Raw genomic sequence first — 19,792 nt, 5'->3', positions numbered from 1 at the left:
GGGGGCAGGGCTGGTGCACTTCCCGGGGCGTGACGCACGTCCTGGGGGTGTGGCACGCTGCCTGCTGGGGCATGGCACCCAGCACGGGCAGGGGGACAGCCATGATGGCACTGGGATCATGCTGCCAGGGGCTGCGCGCTCCCCCCGCACCCCTCTTCCTCCGCCAGTGCATACAGGGTCATTGTTAGGGTGCGGTAAGCCCTGTCCTAAAGGGGGTGTCCCAGCCCGAGCCTCAGGTTTGTGGTTTGTGCCAGACCTTGTGGGGAAACCACATAAAAATACTTGATATTCCCTTCACTTTAGGCAACATGAACTTTACAGCTACATTACGCTATCCTGGCCTGGGTCTACCAATTATACAACATTGCAAACTGGCCTCCCGGCGTTCTTGCGCTGAGGGCTAATTTTCTGGCCATGTAAAAGAAGAACAAAGGCAACAGAAATCCTGAGGGCACTGCAATCGAACCAGTTTTTTATAATAATAATAATAATAATAATCCAAATATTTATTTCCTTGCTGCCATCTGCTCAGCAGCTGATTTGTTCCTGAGCACCTTTGCATTGGGACTGCGGAAACTGATTAGTGTTAAGACTCTGAAATGAGGTTTAATCCAAGCTGAAATCTCGATAAGATCAGAGTCTGCCAGAAGCTGTATGTGGGGGATATCCAGGGATCTTTGACAAAATATATAATATTACAAAGTAGGATGAATCATGAATTCTGCAGAATATTGATGTGGCCGCACGGTAGCTCCTGTTATTTAGAAAGGTGGCTGTCAACAGTTCTGAAGCTGGTTTGCCACTTTTTGACCCATTTTTATGCTTCATCTGAGGCCTTTTCCACCTGGCTGCTTGGCCTAATGGATGTCAGGACATTTTTGTTGAATTAATGAGTGGCTGAGGGAGCTGATGACCAGTGGAACAGCCAAAGGCCACACACCTTCCTGCTCATTAATCTCTTGCCTTCTACCAAGGTTGCTTTTGCAGGTATTACCTGGAACGGGCTGAAATTGAGAGCAAGGCTGTTCAAACTTTGTCATGCATAACTTCTTAGGCCAAGGTTGTGGAGGCGAGACTAAGGCCACATTCACACCATACATTTAAAGTGATATATGATACCACTTTAACATCCCCTGCAAAATTTCTCCAATGTAAATAGGGATGTGCTATTCAATTATAATTATACCACTTTATATATTATACTCTTTATACCACCCACATCTTACTGGGTTGCCCTGAAGGGAGTGGGCAGGGGGGGTGCATTGACAGTTGGAAGGCAACGCCCGGAGAGCAGGAGGAGAAATGCATCTGGAGCAAATAAGATATGCAGGTTTGACTGATAAGCGAAAGGAGTGCACTGCCAAAATGCTCTGGCAACACCCAATGAGGCCATAAGGCAAAGGGGGGAATATGATATGATAAGTTACTGGTGGTGGGGTGGTTGGGAGGTGCTGCTAGGGTATAAAAACTGCTTGCTTACGTGTTTTAGACGCCCCCAGCCTTTGGAAATAATTCCGCTGGTGGTCTCTGCGCAGATCACAATAAACTTTTTCTCCGAAGGAACTGAATCCCTGGTGCTTCTTTGTCACCTCTGCGTCCTGGGTAAGCGGGCAAATGGATCCCAAGTAATTAAGGCTTCAGATTTGGGGGCTCGTCCGGGATTTGCCCATACCCATTGGACCGGAGGCCAGGCTCGACCGCGGTGAACAGCTTGGGCTGGCGCTCGCAGCTCCAAGCGCGCACCCTGCCAGTTTGTAGGGGGAGCCAGCCACGCCGTCCCGAAGTGGAGACACCGGGTCGAGGGAGAAAAAGGAAGGCCGAGGAAAGGGACCCACAACAGGAGAAAGGTGAGCCCTAAGGGAAAGAGGCTAGAGGCTTGATCAACCTCACCTGGCTGGGCAGTAAAAGTGCCGCCAGGAGGGTAGGAGGGGAGGACAGAGGGGAGCTGTGTTGTTTGTGGTGTGAAAGAATACTCCATTGAAAGGATGAATGTATATGTGAGGCCGGGGCTTAGCGTCCCCATGGCCAAGCGTGTGTAGGATTGTGAGTTTCTTGGCAGCGCGAGCTCGCCAAGCCACAGTCTGTAGCAAAACCGGTGTGTTTGAAGAGAAGTCCCGTATAGGAGCGGAGTATTCTGTTAGACATGGGATCTGGAGGCAGTAAATGTACCCCTTTGCAGTGTTTACTGGATAACTGGAGAACAGCTACAAAACATGACTATTGGGGTTTTAAGTTGCAGAAAGAGAGACTCAGAACTTTATGTGAAGTAGTTTGGCCCACGCACGGAACTGGCTGGCCATCAGAGGGCACTCTCGACCTGCAGTTAATAGACCCCCTGTGGCAAAATATAGTTAATGTTCACCCAGACCAGATTCCTTATATTTCCACCTGGAAAACTAATGTGGAAAAAAATCCCTCGTGGCTGGAGTCCTGCCGCAGTAGAATAGACCAGGGCGCCCGCCTGTGTGCGGTCAGAACGAAGCCAAAACCCCCGGTCTTACAGGACCCGGAAGAAGAAGGTGTATTGAGACCTCCTCCCCCATATGCCCCACCAACGGCAGTGCCAGGGGAGGCCAAAGATGATGAATCAGATGAGGAAAAGGGAGAGGATGAGGAGTTTAGACAGACTATTGGAAAGTTGACAAAGGGTGGAAAGAGGTGGACTGAAGAACAAAGGAAAAGAGTTAGAGATTTTGTAAATGACTTTAAGGAAGAAATAGACGTTAGTGGGCACTTAGTGAGTGCCGCAGAGTGTAAAAGGGAGCAATGGAAGAAGAAACAGAGACATTGGGAACAGGCTTGGGATAGAGCTGCCCTGCATAAGGCAGCCAAGAAACAAAAGGAGAGAGCAGAGAAAATAGCCCCCCTGCGCCGGGTTTATGACCCACCGGGACCCCCAGGGGTGAACGGGGCGCCAGCGCCACGAACATATACGGTCCAACATGTGCCTTTCTCAAGTGCAGATATATGTAATTGGCGCAATCAGAATCCCTCTTTTGAGGAGAACCCAGCGAAAATTATAAAATTGTTTGAAGGGATTTTTAAAACTTATAATCCCACTTATGATGATTTACAATATCTCCTGGACTCGCTACTAACTACAGAAGAAACTAGGAGAGTCCACACTGAGGCAAGAGCGCATTTGCGGGCTCAAAACCTGGGTGAGGTGGCCATAAATATCGCCTACCCCCGAGAAACCCCTAACTGGGATTACCAAGAAGTGGGAGGCCAAAATTCTTTAAATACGTACCGCCAACATGTATTGACTGGGATGAGGCGGGCCTCCCGGAAGCCTACTAATTTGATGAGAGTTAGGGAAGTAATTCAGAAGCCTGAAGAACCACCTGGAGCGTATTTAGAAAGACTGAAAGAGGCATATAGACAGTATACTCCCCTGGACCCAGATGACGGAGCAAATGCCCCCATTTTGAAGGCCGCCTTCGTAGCCCAGGCAGCTGCCGATATTCGCCGAAAAATCCAGAAGAATGAAGGGTTCATGGGACATTCTTTGGAGTGGATGTTAGAAATAGCACAGACTACTTATAACCAGAGAGAGGAGGAAGCTCAGAAAAAGAAAGAGAAATACCAAGCTAGGAAGTTAATGGCGCTACGGACTAGCGGTCCTTTGGGAGGAGAAGCAACCCGGGGAGGAGGGCGAAATCGCTTGGGACGGAACCAATGCGCGATCTGCCGGCAGGAAGGGCACTGGAAACGGGAGTGCCCGCAAGCACAACAAGAAGCCAGGGGACGAGGAGCTAGGATATCCGAACCCGCCCAGGCTACACCAGGCCCAGGTCCAAGACCCTGGGCTCCTGGGAATCAAGGGAGGGGTAGAGGAAGAGGCCAAGGGCCTCCATGGATGCCACCACCGCAGCGGCAGCCGGGAGCCATGAGCCTGAGGGAAGATGAAGAGACTTATTAGGACAGACCGGGCCCAGCTGATATAGGTTCCCGTGAGCCCATGGTCAAGATACAAGCAGGGAACCAAATGATGCCTTTTTTAGTGGACACAGGAGCGGCTTACTCTGTCGTCCCAATCCCCATGACTAAGCCTACCACCAAAACAATCAGTGTAATTGGGGCAACTGGGAAATCACAAAAAGCCCCCTTTCTACAGCCTGTAACTTGTAAATTAGGAGGCCAGGTAGTACAACATAAATTCTTGTACATTCCGGAATGCCCCATCCCATTGTTGGGCCGAGACTTATTGGCAAAACTACAAGCTCAAATTTTCTTCAACCCATCTGGGGAAGTTGCCATGTCCACTGGGCCCATCGGAGAGTGGGCCTTAGAGGTACCATTGAGGGAACATTGGCGCCTCATGATGGTAGAAGAAGAGGAGGGAATTGTCCCTGATGAACTCCTCAATGAGGTAAACCCTGAAGTGTGGGCAGAGGACAACCCCCCCGGCATGGCCAAAAATATACCTCCAATAATTGTAAAGCCAAAGCCATTTGCCAACCCAGTAGCTGTGAACCAATATCCTATCCCGAGGGCGGCAGCAGAGGGAGTATGGACCCATCTAGCTCGGCTTCTTCAGTATGGCATTCTGAAACCATGCCAGTCACAGTGGAACACCCCCTTACTCCCTGTAAAGAAGGAGGGAGGAGCATACAGACCAGTCCAGGATTTGAGGCTGGTGAATCAGGCCGTGGAAACGCTCCATCCAAATGTGCCAAACCCATACACATTATTGAGCCTTATTCCACCAACAGCTCAGTGCTTCACAGTGCTGGATTTAAAAGATGCATTTTTCTGCTGCAGATTAGCAGAAGAAAGTCAGCCTTTATTCGCATTTCAATGGACTGACCCAGGGACTGGCACTAAGGTTCAATACACCTGGACTAGGCTCCCACAGGGGTTCAAGAATTCCCCAACCCTTTTTGGGGTGGCATTGGCCTCAGATTTGGCTAATTTCCCCACCTCCCCAACCAGGGTCTTATTGCAGTACTCAGGTGACCTTTTATTGGCGTGTTTGGACAAAACAACATGCATGAAAGCCACCAAGGACTTGTTAAACCACCTGGCCGAGGCTGGATACCGGGTATCCAAGAAAAAGGCGCAGATATGTCAACCAACTGTAAAATACCTTGGTTTTGACATCTCTCACCAACAGCGAACTCTAAGGGAGGAAAGAAAACAGGCTATTATCCAAATACCAGAGCCAAAAAACCGCAGGGAGCTCCGTGGTTTTCTGGGATCCGCAGGGTTCTGTAGGATATGGATACCTAACTACAGCAGCATTGCTCGGCCCCTGCATGAGTCAACTAGGGGAACAGAGAAGGATCCTTTTATATGGGGCAGGGAACAGCAGCAGGCTTTTCAGGATCTCAAAGTGGCATTACAACAAGCCCCAGCGCTTGGCATCCCAAACCCCGAGAAGCCTTTTACCCTGTTCATAGATGAAGACCAGGGGGTAGCCAAGGGAGTTTTATGCCAGAAACTGGGCAATTGGCAGCAACCCGTTGCATACTTGTCAGAGAGGCTAACCTCAACAGAACAAGGGTTGCCCCCCTGTATGAGAGCGGTTGTGGCAGTGGCCACCCTACTCACAAAGGCAGATAAATTCACGTTCGGACAAGACACCACTTGTGTGACTCCACACGCAGTCCCAGCCTTACTTGACATGAAAGGCACCTATTTCCTATCACAAGCAAAAATGAGGAAGTGCCAGATGTTGTTATTACATCCACGCCTGAAGTTTCAGGTTACCACAGCCCTTAACCCAGCTACCTTATTACCGGTAGGAGAAGGTGAGGGACCGACCCATGATTGTGTAGAGGTCATGGATGAAGTGTATTCCAGCAGGCCTGACCTGAAGGATGAGGCAAACCCACATTGGCCTTCATGGTTTGTGGATGGAAGCAGCTTTGTTGAGGCTGGACAGCGAAAGGCAGGATATGCAGTAGTAGCCCTTGAAAACAACGTGGTTGAGGCCAGTTCACTCCCACTGGGAACCTCAGCCCAACTGGCTGAAATAACGGCACTTACCAGGGCCCTGTGTCTAGCAAAAGGGGAAAAGATCAATATTTATACTGACTCAAAGTACGCTTTCCTCACCCTGCATGCCCACGGGGCACTGTGGAAGGAAAGAGGTCTGCTCACCTCCAGAGGGGGTCAAGTGGCGCACCCTCAGGCGCTCTTAGACCTTCTGGACGCTGTCTGGGAACCTGAAGCAGTGGCAGTGATACACTGTTATGGACACAAAACTGGACCTAGTGAAGAGGCCAGGGGAAACCGCCTGGCTGACCGGGTAGCAAAGGAAGCAGCCCGGGGTTCATCCCCAACACCTTTCATTGGGGCCCTGGTACCAGAAGAAATTCTGGATAGCACCTTGAAACCAAGGTACTCTGCCCATGAGGTGGCTACCGCAGACGCTGAGGAGCTAAGGCTCTCTAAAGAAGGATGGTATCTCACCCCTGATGACCGGATATGGATCCCAGGATCATTATCCCGGCAAGTAATTCAGCGGTACCATGAGTCCACCCATGTGGGACCTGATGCCACGACCAAGCAGCTGGAAAAGTGTTTTTATGTGGCCAACCTTTACCAACTGGCTGCCCAAGCTTCCAGGAAATGCATGTTGTGCCAAAGGAACAACCCTAGAACTGGACACTTGGCTCCACCAGGAGTTCAGCACAGTGGGATGGCACCCATGGAGGACCTTGTTGTGGACTTTACTGAATTACCTCGATGTGGATTGTATCATTATTTGCTTGTGGCAGTATGTACGTACACAGGATGGGTTGAGGCATGGCCCACTAAGACTGAGCGGTCATATGAAGTCACTAGATGTCTGCTGCGGGAAATCATTCCCTGCTATGGTTTGCCCCGCTCTATAGGATCAGATAATGGCCCAGCGTTCGTGCATTCAGTTTTGCAGGAATTAGCAAAAATAATGCAAATAAACTGGAAATTACATACTGCATATAGACCCCAAAGTTCTGGGAAGGTGGAAAGAATGAATAGGACTTTGAAAAATCAACTGTCCAAATTGACCCAAGAAACAGGGTCTAATTGGGTGTCCATGTTGCCCTTGGCTTTGCTTAGAGTCCGTAGTCTCCCATCGAAACGTACTCACTTGTCACCCTTTGAAGTGATGTTTGGAAGACCGGTTCCTTATGTGCGCATGCTTTCACCTATCCCTGTTCAAGATGTGGAGTTGAATAATTATGTACAGTCACTCTCCCAAGTTTTTCTCTCTCTCAATAGGTGGGCCCAAGCTCGGACTCCTTGCATTTTAGTCGAGTCCTTGCACCAGTTCAACCCAGGTGATGAAGTGTGGGTAAAAGACTGGGCCCAAATCCCGCTGCAACCGTGCTGGAAGGGACCCTACACTGTTCTCCTCTCTACACCCACTGCTGTGAAGGTTGCTGGCGTTACCCCTTGGGTCCACCACTCTCGAGTGAAGAAAGTAGTCTCTGATTGGACTGTGTCCCCACATCCCGAGGACCCCCTCCGGCTGACCATCTTCAGGCGCCCAGCAGACGACCGCTCTGCTGGTATCACTCCGGATCTCTAGGCACGGCTGGAGAAGTGGATGGGAGGAGCGCCCGCCGGCAGCGCTCCCAACGTACCTGCAGTTCGAGTAACACCACCTGATAATGTTTTAAATTCCGAAAGAACTCTAGTGTGTATTATTTGGTGTGAGGAAGAGCCCGTGGGTATTTTGACACCAAGTGCCACCTACTCTTGTGGGTGTGTGGTAATCTACCAACCTTGGACTCCTTCCCCGTGGGGCTTGTGTTTGCCCTCCACCCACCAAGGATATAGTCACCCCGCAGGACTAGAAGGGTTCTATTTGCATACTATAGGTTTTGATCCTTGGAGGTTTCCACGACCCCTTTTATCCTGATCGCCCTGAACGCCCAGGCAGGCCAAATCCTTCCCCAGACCCTTATCATGATTAAGGAATGGTGGGAGGAACCTTGGAACCATCGGGCATGGTGGATAGGGGTGACATGTACTGCCTTGATTATATGGATGCTGTTATATTTCTGTTGGCACGAACGCCATAGGTTTTCTGGAAGGAAGCGATCCCCCTCCATCCCCTTGATGATCCTTCTCCTATTTATGGTGGGAGAATCCACTCCCAAGGCCAAATGCTTCCAGGCCTTAAATCGTAATAGCATTTTCCCCACACATGAAATGAGAAGACAGGGGGCTCAGAGTCTCTATAACAAGTGGCTTCAATTGGCAGAAATAGTAGCCCATGAAGCAAATAAAACTGCTTGTCTTGTTTGTACCCTTGGACCCTTTGATGGAGGAGGAGGAATGCCCATGCTCCCCGTACCCCTCAATCGTTCTCAGATCCAATATACGTATAGTCCATCCCGCCCAACTCCTTATTGGAACCATTCAACTCCTTTACGAGTTTATAGGGTCTCTGGATGGTTCTGTACTAATAAAACCCGAAATGCCGTTTACAACCATACGAGGTTTTTAGGACGGTCATCATGTAATTGTACATGTGGTCCTTTGGACATCTCTGAATGTGGCGGGGCTTGTACTAACCTTGCACTCCTGGAGGGAGATTCTCGAGCCAGCTGGGCCTCTTCTCAGCGCGGCAGTAATATTTATTGGATTTGTGGGACAAAAGCTTATCACCTCTATCCACGGAACGGATATGGTGTCTGCTTTCCAGCATTTCTTGTACCTCCAATGTGGATACCCTCTTCCCCATCCCATCGTAACCGCCGCTCTGTTGATATCTCCAACATCGCGGGGGGTAGTAAACAAACCTGGGGAAAGGACGAATGGCCACCTGAACGCATAATTGCCCACTATGACCCTGCCTCCTGGAATCCCGATGAGTGGGTGACAGGAGCCCGAGAACCCATTTACAATCTCAATCGCATCATCCGGCTCCAGGCAGTGGTGGAAATCATAGCCAATGCCACAGCCACTGCCCTCCGCCTCGTGGCCACCCAGTTAGATGAAACCCGCACTGCCGTTCTCCAATTACGCTTGGGAATGGACTTTATTTTGGCCAAGCAAGGAGGATTTTGTGCGGCCCTCAACCTGACTGGTGGAGCATGTTGTTTTAACATTTCAGATCATGGCGAAGCCATCCGTAATTTGGCTGCTAGCATTGAAAAAGTAGCCCATGTTCCTGTACAAACTTGGGAAGGATGGGATATGTCCTGGCTAGACAATTTCCTCCCAACAGGGTGGCTCCGGGGGCTCTTTGCTATGCTTATGGGACCTTTGCTAATTTTGCTTTTGCTATGCTTTTGTATGCCCTGCTTGGTCCAATGCTTGCAAAATATGATGCAAAAAATGATGTCCCGAATGATGGGACCCCGTGTGATTGCCCTCATGCGAGAGTATAGGCCTATCCCTGCGAACGAACCTATGGATTAGGTTGTTCAGAAGAAGAGGAGGGAAATGAAGGGAGTGGGCAGGGGGGGTGCATTGACAGTTGGAAGGCAACGCCCGGAGAGCAGGAGGAGAAATGCATCTGGAGCAAATAAGATATGCAGGTTTGACTGATAAGCGAAAGGAGTGCACTGCCAAAATGCTCTGGCAACACCCAATGAGGCCATAAGGCAAAGGGGGGAATATGATATGATAAGTTACTGGTGGTGGGGTGGTTGGGAGGTGCTGCTAGGGTATAAAAACTGCTTGCTTACGTGTTTTAGACGCCCCCAGCCTTTGGAAATAATTCCGCTGGTGGTCTCTGCGCAGATCACAATAAACTTTTTCTCCGAAGGAACTGAATCCCTGGTGCTTCTTTGTCACCTCTGCGTCCTGGGTAAGCGGGCAAATGGATCCCAAGTAATTAAGGCTTCAGCCCCAGCCACTCTGGGCAGCTTCCAACATATATAAAAACACAATAAAACATTAAACATTAAAAAAAAAACCCTTCCCTATACAGGGCTGCCTTCAGACGGCTTGGGGGTCATTTAACTCCATACCCTCCAACATTTCTCTAATGAAAATAGGAACGTCCCAAGGAAAGATGGGACATTCTGGGATCAAATCAGAAACTGGGACACCTTCTGTAAATCTGGGGCTGTCCCTGGAAAACAGGGACAATTGGAGGGTCTGCTTTAAGCAGTCATGGCACCCCCGCCCAAGGAATTCTGGGAGCTGTAGTTTGTAAAGGATGTTGAGAGTTATTAGGAGACCTCTATTCCTTTTACGGAACTACAGTTCCTGGAGCAGTTTAACGATCAATCCCTCTTCCCAGGGATCTCTGGGAAGGGAATAGGGGCCTCCTAAGAACTCTCAACACCCTTAACAACTCTCAGTTCCCATAATTCCTTGGGGGATGCCATGATTGTTTCCAGTGGTATTGTAGCACTTTAACTGTATAGTGTTGATAGAATCATAGAATCATAGAGTTGGAAGAGACCACAAGGGCCATCGAGTCCAACCCCCTGCCAAGCAGGAAACACCATCAGAGCACTCCTGACATATGGGTGATAGAATCATAGAATCATAGAGAATGTGTGAACGTGGCCTGACTAGCAACCACCAATCCCAATGTGTAGAGGGAGCAGAATAAGGGGACCCTGAGATTTGCGGAAGTAGAAAAAACTTTTAATAATAAAAATAACAAGTATTGCTTAACAAGAGGGAGAGGCAAGATGGCGGGGAGGTCAGCACGGTAGAAACGCACTGGCAGAGCCAATATGTGGCCTCCATGCTCTCCCTCCCCATAAGCAACAGTAACCCACCTTCCAGGAAGTTAGTACAGTGAGAGTTTGCAACTTAAGACCACATTGTGCACTGGTGGCAGATTTGGGTCTTGGGCTGTGTACTCCTTGATCAAGGCAGATCTTTGATCGCTGGGCAATGGCAGAAACTGCAGATTGCACAATGCCGGAGTGTATTGCAATGGGAGCGAAATAAATGAATAAATGCAATTTCTTTTGCTGGCTTTACAATTGTGCTAACGACAGGACCCTCCTGCGACTTGATGAGTTTTGCAAAGCACCTTTTAATGCATTGCCGACCCTCGCAGCTGCTGACAAAGCATGCATCTCATTATCAAAAGCTGGGCTATAATGAAGGAAGAGCGGTTTGAAAAGAATGAGAAAGATCAGATCAATATAATGGAGGAGACTTGATTTATCTCTAAGCCAGCAGAACTCTTTTTCAATGTGAAAAAAAATAAAAATCTAAGAGATTCCATCAGGCCAGTAATTTATCACTTGGTTGGTAATTTGAGTGTCTCAAGAAAGCAAAGCCTCTTGGAGGGGAATATGCCTGTTGCAGGCATCCAAGTTCCCAAGAAGAGTCTTACAAAGGGATGTGCAGCAACTCTAATGCCATTGCTCTACACAGGAAGCAGAGCATCTCATGTTGTGCAGATGCCTGATTATTGTCTTCCAAATCAACTACTCTATTCCAAACTTAAAAATGGAAAGCGTAATGCTGGTGGTCAACAAAAGAGGTTCAAAGACTGTCTCAGGGCAAATCTAAAAAAAAAATGTAGTATAAACACTGACAACTGAAAAACACTGGCCTGAGAGTGCTCCAGTTGGAGAACAGCCTTTACCAAAGGTGTCATGGTCTTTGAAGACATTCGAACTCAGGACGCAAGGGAGAAACGTGCTAAGAGGAAGACACTTGGCAAATCCACACCGTGATCAACTCCCACCCGGAAACCTATGTCCCCCCTGTGGAAGGATGGGTGAGTCCAGAATTGGCCTCTACAGCCACTTATGGACCCACTGTTAAAACTGTGTTTATGGAAGACAATCTTACTTGGCTGTGAGTGGTTGCCAAAGAAAGAAAGAGGAAGAAAGAAAGAACAGGTACCAGGGCAATCCAAGGTGAGCTAAGGACCAAGAGTGAGGAGTCAGTAGTCAGAACCAAAGGATAAACGAAGAGGCAGGTGTCAGAGACTGCCTCCAGGTCCCAGCTCACAGAAGACCAACGCTAGCCAGCGGAACTGTACAAAGTCTTTATTGAAGTTTAGTTCCCATTTTCAAACCCTAGCGTGCATCTCTACGTCTAGACCCTAGACCAGCGAAGCCTCATCTGAGTCTCCGCCCCCTGTACACCAGTTCAACACTCTAGCCTTACTCCACCTTCTGCGTTTCTCCTTCCGCCTCTGGGTCCTACTACCCCCCTGGGTGCCTTCCTTCCTGGACGCTTCGGATGCGGACCCCTCGGACTCCTCCCCCTCTCTTCGGCGGGCTTTGGGACCCGGCTCCCTCTCCGGGCTGCTTATGGCGCCACCCTCTTGTACATTTGAACTTGGCGCGCGCGCGCTGCCCCTGACCTTCCTCTTGACCGTTTCCTCGCTCTCTGATGCAGGCGTGGCTAACCCTGACTCCTGTCCTTCCGCTGACGGAGAGCTGCCTGCTCCCGATGCCTGGGGCTCCTCCCCCCTACTGCTCTCCTGTGGGGAAGCTGGTCCCGATTTCCAGCTGCTGCTCTCTGAGCCCTCTCTGGCCCCTCCCTCCTGGGGTGTTCCCCTTGGCAACCCCCTTGCTCTGATCACGGGAGCCCCTTTCTGTGAATCCTCTGATTCGCTGGAGAGACTTAGAGACCTCGGACGGCTATCATCGCTGACTTCTCCCTCGGATTCCTCTCCCTCGGTCTCTAATTCCTCCCTTCCCTGTCCCTCTGCTCCTGAACCCCTGACAGCAGGTATGCACCAAAGCTCAAGAATACCTTGTCACTCAAGCAAGACTTAACCCCCAAACAGGAAGGCCCCTTGTACTCCTTCCTATCCATTGACCAGTCTGGGCAGGAAGAATCTATCCAGGGCCCGAGGGTGCGTCACTGAGAAGCTGCCACCTGCAATTCAGCAGCTCATGGCGGCAGCTGCCCACAAATCCCAGCAGCTCCTGACAAGAGGAGACTGGGAATGAATTTCCCTCTGAATCAGATTAAGCAGACCTTGAGGCTGGCGTGCATGAGTGTATGAGTATTCCTGAATGGTGCAAGTCAAAAGAATTCTAAGTGAGAATAGGGCCTGTGATAAGACAGGGGGAGCTGACTTGCATTTTCAGATTGGTGCCCTGAGGTGAAGGTTTTGGGGTATGTTGCTAGAAAAGTGAATTTCCAGGAATTTCCAGATTTCAGCATTCTTACGGACTGAAAAGGCATTATTTATTTATTTGGTCTGGGGACAAACCATGGCAGCTAACAATCCATACGTGAAAATAATGTAACAGACTTCTTCACAAATCGAACAAAATTCAGTCGCGCCGGTTTGAGACCTGGGAGCCCAGAGTTTGAATCCCCACTCAGCCACAAAGCTCACTGGGTGACAGTGGGCCTCTCACTGCCTCTCAGTCTCACCTACCTCACAGGGTTGTTGTGAGGATAAAATGGGGGTGGAAGAACCATGTACGCCACCTTGAGCTCCTTGGAGGAAAAGGTGATATATAAATGTAATAAGTGAAATGAAATAAAAGCAGCTAAAATGAAACACTGACAAAGTAGGAACCAGTTTACAGATAACAATTGCTGGGGGAAATTGATGAAACAATTCACATTCCTCTCTCTCTCTCCGTTGATGCTTTCTTAGAGACAAGTATATTTTGTATTTCAGCACAGCAGCTGGTAACATTGTGAATGCTGAAAGAAAACGGTCAACGATCATTTGGAAGAACTCTAACTGAGCAGTGAAGTGACTGCGAACCACACTGTTTCATTTTGTAAAGGGACAAAAGTGAACAGCAATTAGTTCCTTACTGGGTATATTGAACTTGAACTAGAATGGCTTCTTTTTTTAAAAGAGGATTTTCCAAGTTCTGATTGAATTATGTCTCTGCCAACATTACAAAAACTGATTTGGGGGAGGCTTAGAGCTAGGGTTATTTTTTAAGTTTGGAACTTGAGAATGGAAAGTGTAATACTGGCGGTCAACAAAAGAGGTTTAAAGACTCTCTCAAAGCAAATCTTAAAAAATGTAGTATAAACACCGACAACTGGGAAACACTGGAGTGCGAGCGCTCCAGTTGGAGAACAGCCTTTACCAAAGGTGTCATTGGCTTTGAAGACACTCGAACTCAGGACGCAAGGGAGAAATGTGCTAAGAGGAAGGCACACTTGGCAAACCCTCACCATGATCAACTCCTACCTGGAAACCTATGTCCCCACTGTGGAAGGACATTGGGATCCAGAATTGGCCTCCACAGTCACTTATGGACTCTGTTAAGACCATATTTATGGAAGAGTGATCGCCAAAAAAGAAGAGTTCGAGTAACCAGATGGAAAAGAGGGCAAGGCTCATATAAAGTATTGAGCACCTTTCTCCCATGGGGCAGCGGATACTCTCCTTTCTGTTGATTTACAATTAGCACTGCCAGTCAAAGAGGGTTTGCCAGTTTTTTAAAAATGCTGCAATACCTCTGCGTAGAGATGGCAGTGGAATGCATTCACATTCCTGGGCAATGGCACTCCCCTCTGCGCCACTTTCAAATGTATAAAAACATCAATGACCACCCTATCCACTGGCAGTAACACAAAGGCAGTTGCATGTGTACCCCCAAGCAGAGTAAAGGTAAAAGGTAAAGGACCCCTGGGCGGTTAAGTCTAGTCAAAGGCAACTATGGGGTTGCAGCGCTCATCTCGCTTTCAGGCCGAGGGAGCTGGCGTTTGTCCACAGACATCTTTCCGAGTCATGTGGCCAGCATGAGTAAACTGCTTCCGGCGCAATGGAACACTGTGACAGAAACCAGAGCACATGGAAATGCTGTTTACATTCCCACCACAGCAGTACCTATTTGTACTTGCAAGCTTTCAAACTGCTAGGTTGGCAGGAGCTGGGACAGAGAAACAGGAGCTCACCCCGTCGCGGGGATTCGAACAGCCAACCTTCTGATCGGCAAACCCAAGAGGCTCAGTGGGTTAGACGAGCGGGGCTGCCACAGCCATCTTGTGGAACAGGTAATTTCAGCCAGGGTTGCATGCAATGCAAGCTGCAGCTGCCATCACTCCTTTCTTCTATTGTACAGTATCAGTTACCATTCTCTCTCTCTCTCCCAAAAAATTAATAGTCGTTTTGTGCATAGTATTTCATAGATGGTAATTGTTTTGTCTTTTGACGATTTGTAATTGTTTTACTGACGATTCGTTAATTATACTATGATTTATGCTGTATTTGTGATGTTCTATCGTCTTATTGTTTGTAAGCTGCTTTGGGATTTGTTAGGAAGAACTTCCTGACAGTAAGAGCTGTTTGACAGTGGAATTTGCTGCCAAGGAGTGTGGTGGAGTCTCCTTCTTTGGAGGTCTTTAAGCAGAGGCTTGACAACCATATGTCAGGAGTGCTCTGATGGTGTTTCCTGCTTGGCAGGGGGTTGGACTCGATGGCCCTTGTGGTCTCTTCCAACTCTATGATTCTATGATTCTATGATTTATTTGAATAAAAAGTGGCATTGAACTATAACCCATCCATCCATCACCTGTCTATTTTTCACCCTTTGTTAAAGAGCTGCACAGCTTTATTTTGAGAATTTTGGTACGAGCTGTCAAACAGATTACTTGGTCAAATGAGCGAACTTGTTTTTTTTAAAAGGTATTATCTTGCTAAAGAGCCAACAGGTGGTATGGAAACCTGCAAATAAAAGGATAGGAGTGGGAGGGGGGAAGAAATTGTGGGAAAACAGTTAATGGAAGCTATGTCAGCTATGTCTTGCCAAAATCACCGAGTTCCTGTCTTTTATCAAATCAGTATGATTAAGGCTGCCAGATTTAGTTCCAAACCCTCAAGCTGCCACTTTAAGGGCAGTTTTGCTGAGCAGCAAATGAGGAGGTGATAAAGTTGTTGTTTTCCCTCCCTGGCCAGTTGGCAGCTCTACCTATCATGGCAAAAGCTTTCATAAGAGTGCGTGACATACCCCAGAATAGAGTCAACCACAGCTTTTATGAGCCATGTAGGCAGAGAATATCCATTCCCCCTCCAATTCAATAAACACAATTGAATTTAAAAAAATATCTTACGGCATAAAATGATGTGCTTAACAGAACAACTGTTCTGGGACAGATGGCATACACGAGGATTCAAAATACAAGCCCATGTCCATTGCCACAACATTTGGCTCTTGTGAAATGTCCAGCAAATATATTCACACAAATGAGATTTTGCATACTGGATTTTCGGGCTTGCCTAAGCAACTGGCTGAAATGAGTTCTGTTAAATTAAATTCTGTTTGTTCGTTTAAGAAAAAAAATATATAATATTTCCCAACAAATAATTCACAGACATTTGGGCCCCATCTGCCCTATCCATTTAATGCAGTGTGTGTGTGTGTGTATACAAACAAACAAAAAATAAACAGACTAAAGTCATACTGTATTCAGAACTCAGACACATCAGTCACCTTCCTGCCCCTCAGCACAACCCTTTCCCCAGGGAGCTTAATTTCATCAGCACATTCAAAGCATATTTGTAGTACTGTACTTGGTTATAGCAGGAACAGATAGAAAGAGATTCCATGCATACACCTATCAGGCCTAAAAGAGCCAAACAGATTTGTTTTAGGTTCGAACTAGTCTATATTTAAATCAGTACTATACAACCTTAAACAGTCGTGGCCCTGTGATCATAATAATAATGATAAGAAGAAGAAGCAGATGACATACAAGCATTGTAATCAGGAAAATGAACACAATAATCCCCACTTCTGAATGCACCATTAGGCTCAAGGAACGAGAAGTTGCCTTGCCTTGTGCTCAAATGTTGAGCTAGTATTCCTTTTTCTTTTCTCTCCTCCCAGTCAAGCTTTCATCCCTGCATCATTCCTTGCTCCCCGGCTGGCTTCTGAATTGTCTACCTGGCTGCAACTCAGCTGGCTACCTTGACCTAAGCTCTCGTCTCTTGTTGCTTGTTGCCTCAAACAGGCTGCTTCCTTGTTTCCTAAGCCTGCCCCCCCCCTCCTGTTGACTATGTTCTCGTCTCTTGACTATGTTCTCGTGACACGTGGCAGTTATTGAATTTGGGCAGCTCAGCACAACCACTGCTCTTGAATCAACACAAGCAATGTACTGGTCACCCTGGATTCTACCGCAGAAACAGCTGCTCCCAGCTTTGCAGTGCGGATGGCAAGAGACTAAGACAGGGCAAATATCCCAGGATGTGTGGACTGTCCGCAGGGAAATCAAAAGTGTTGGCTGTTATATGTCCGGAAAAATATCCACGTGGCATTCACTCCTAATAAAACACTGGATCATTTCCATTTATTATTCTGTTTCTGTTGAGTAATTTTCAAAGAGTTTCCATCATTTGGAGGCGATATCAACTGGATTTATTCTAGGACAACTGGCTCCCTGTGACTTTAGTTACAATACCAGGCCATGTTCTTCTCTGTTATGGCTTGTTTAATAGTTGTGGGAAGATTTCCCAGAACTCTCTGAGCTACTGGCAGTCACCTTCCACAAAACTGCCCTGCTCATTCTGCAACGATTATTCCATAAATTCCCACCTTAATCCGTTGGTATTTACACCTTCCAGTTTCTTGGAATTTCTTGTTCATGAGCTCAACACTACCTGGCGAAGCAATAAATGCTTGTTCAATCTGTAACAGATGGGAATCATTTTTGAACTTATTGGACATACACTTCGCTTTCTGTATTCTTTCTTGAGAGTTTCCTCTGCCATGGATTTAAGGGGGGAATGGGCAGGCAGGGAACAGTGCCTGGGCTCCTTAGAGAACATGTTAAAATATTGCTGAGGTTTCTCCCTTAAACCAGCCTGGTGATGTTTGGGCCTACAGCACCTATCAGCCCCTGCTGGCTAGGGTTGTTGGACGTTGTACTTCTAAAAGTCTGGTAGTTGTTGTTCTCTTTGACATCTGGTGGGAAGGCGTTCCACAGGGTGGGTGCCACTACCGAGAAGGCCCTCTGCCTGGTTCCCTGTAACTTCACTTTTCACAGTGAGGGAACCACCAGAAGGCCCTTGGCACTGGACCTCAGTGTCCGGGCAGAACAATGGGGGTAGAGACGCTCCTTCAGGTATACTGGACTGAGGCCGTTTAGGGCTTTAAAGGTCAGCAGCAACACTTTGTGCTTGGAAACGTACTGGGAGCCAGTGTAGGTCTTTCAAGACCAGTGTTATATGGTCTTGGCAGCTGCTCCCAGTCACCAGTCTAGCTGCCACATTCTGGATTGGTTGTAGCTTCCGGGTCACCTTCAAAGGTAGCCCCACATACAGCGCACTGCAGTAGTCCAAGCAAGAGATAACTGTTGTTGATAAGCAGTATCCAGTGCACAGCGGAATGATGAGAAGTATGAGCCAACATGCTCTATACTACTTTATTTACAGTTCAAAGCTGGTAAGTTACAGAAAAACATTTTCCCTCTGCCGGAGCAGAGAAAGCGTCATCTCTCCTCAAAAGCACGGAGAGAATCACACAAACTGAAACTGCAAAGAAACAGTGAAAAACAGGAAACCAGTGTACGTCACATCCAGTCTCCCATTCCCGTGGGAACCCAACAGTACAGACTCTGTGGAATGTAAACAACCTGTCTCGTGACAAGCACTTCGCTGCACAGAGAAGAAAGCAGAAACCAACATCCTCCCCCTTTCTGTGAACATCTCTGGGCAGCGTGTTCGTACAATATCAGTACAAACCCAACTTCTGCACATAGGTACAGTGTTGATCCCTTGATACAATCTTGGACAATACATCAGCAGGAATTTCATTACCTGGCATATAGGACACCGTTACGAGTCCCTTCTGAATACGTTCCCTAGCATGTTGCAACTTCAATTGCAAGTGCTTCGTGCTTTGCTTACAACCTTCAGAATTCAGCAAAGCCAAACATGCTTTGTTGTCCTGGTAAACCTGGATTGGACATTTGACAGGAATTTTCATGTCTTTGCACAATTGTAACAACCATTCACAATCTTTAAGTGAATAAGACAGTGCATTCAGTTCAGCTTCACAAGTACTTAAGCTAACTGTTGTTTGCTTCTTGCATGACCAATCAAATAGACCCTGATTGTACTTATAGCAAACTCCAGACGTACTTTTCCTGTCTGTAGTGTCACTTCCAAAACTTGCATCTGCAAATATCTCAAGACCACCAGACTTCTGATTGTTAAATCTCAGTCTGTAATGCATAGTGCCTTTCAAATACCGCGCTATGCGTTTCAGAGCTTTCCAATCCTTAACAGTAGGATTGTTGACTTGTCTGCTTAGCAAATTACAGCTAACAGCAATGTCTGGTCTTGAACATCTGGCAATGAAGTTTAGCTTGCCTAGCACACTTCTGTACAGTGTAGTGTCCGAAAATGCTTCTTCAGTGTCATCTACCTGATAACCTGTTATCATCGGTGTGTCTACAGGGTTAGCATCCATCAGGTTTAGTTTGCTTAACACATCAGCAATTTTCCGTGACTGGTGTACTAGAATGTTACCATCTTGATCTCTCTCTATTTCCAGAGATAGGTAGTTGTTTACCTCACCAAGATCTTTCATGTCAAAGTGCTCTTTCAGTTGAGCTAGGGTGTTATTGTACATTGTGACATCTTTCCAAAAGAATAAAAGATCATCAACATAAAACAAACAATACAGTTTCTTTTGCCCCTCCTCTTTGACAAATACACATGGATCAGATTTCCCTTGCTTAAAACCTAGAGAAAACAATACTTCAGTGAGTTTTGTGTGCCAACACCGTGCACTTTGTTTGAGACCATAAAGGGATTTTTTCAGAGCACAAACAAATCCCTGTTTTACCTGTACGCCATCAGGTGGAAGCATATAAAGTGATTCACCTAGAGATCCGTACAGAAAAGCTGTATTTACATCATGGTGACTAATGTGTAGATTCTCCTCTGCAGCTAGCTTGAGCATAAGCCTAATGCTCTCATACCTCACTG

General features: G+C 47.5%; 1 long non-coding RNA gene across 1 annotated transcript; it reads right to left on the bottom strand.

The window, feature by feature from the left end:
• Positions 1–3,145: 3,145 nt before the first annotated feature.
• On the bottom strand, positions 3,146–7,473 carry LOC309366629. Its single transcript, XR_014166819.1, has 3 exons — positions 7,268–7,473; positions 5,024–5,815; positions 3,146–4,839 (listed from the first exon to the last, which is right to left on the bottom strand). It is a non-coding gene; the product is annotated as an uncharacterized lncRNA (long non-coding RNA).
• Between the last annotated feature and the right edge of the window lie 12,319 nt (positions 7,474–19,792).

Source organism: Podarcis melisellensis (assembly GCF_964234715.1).
Source record: "Podarcis melisellensis genome assembly, chromosome: 3".
Taxonomy (NCBI): domain Eukaryota; kingdom Metazoa; phylum Chordata; class Lepidosauria; order Squamata; family Lacertidae; genus Podarcis; species Podarcis melisellensis.
Note: the sequence above shows the minus strand (reverse complement) of the source record. Positions and strands in the feature narration are given on the sequence as shown.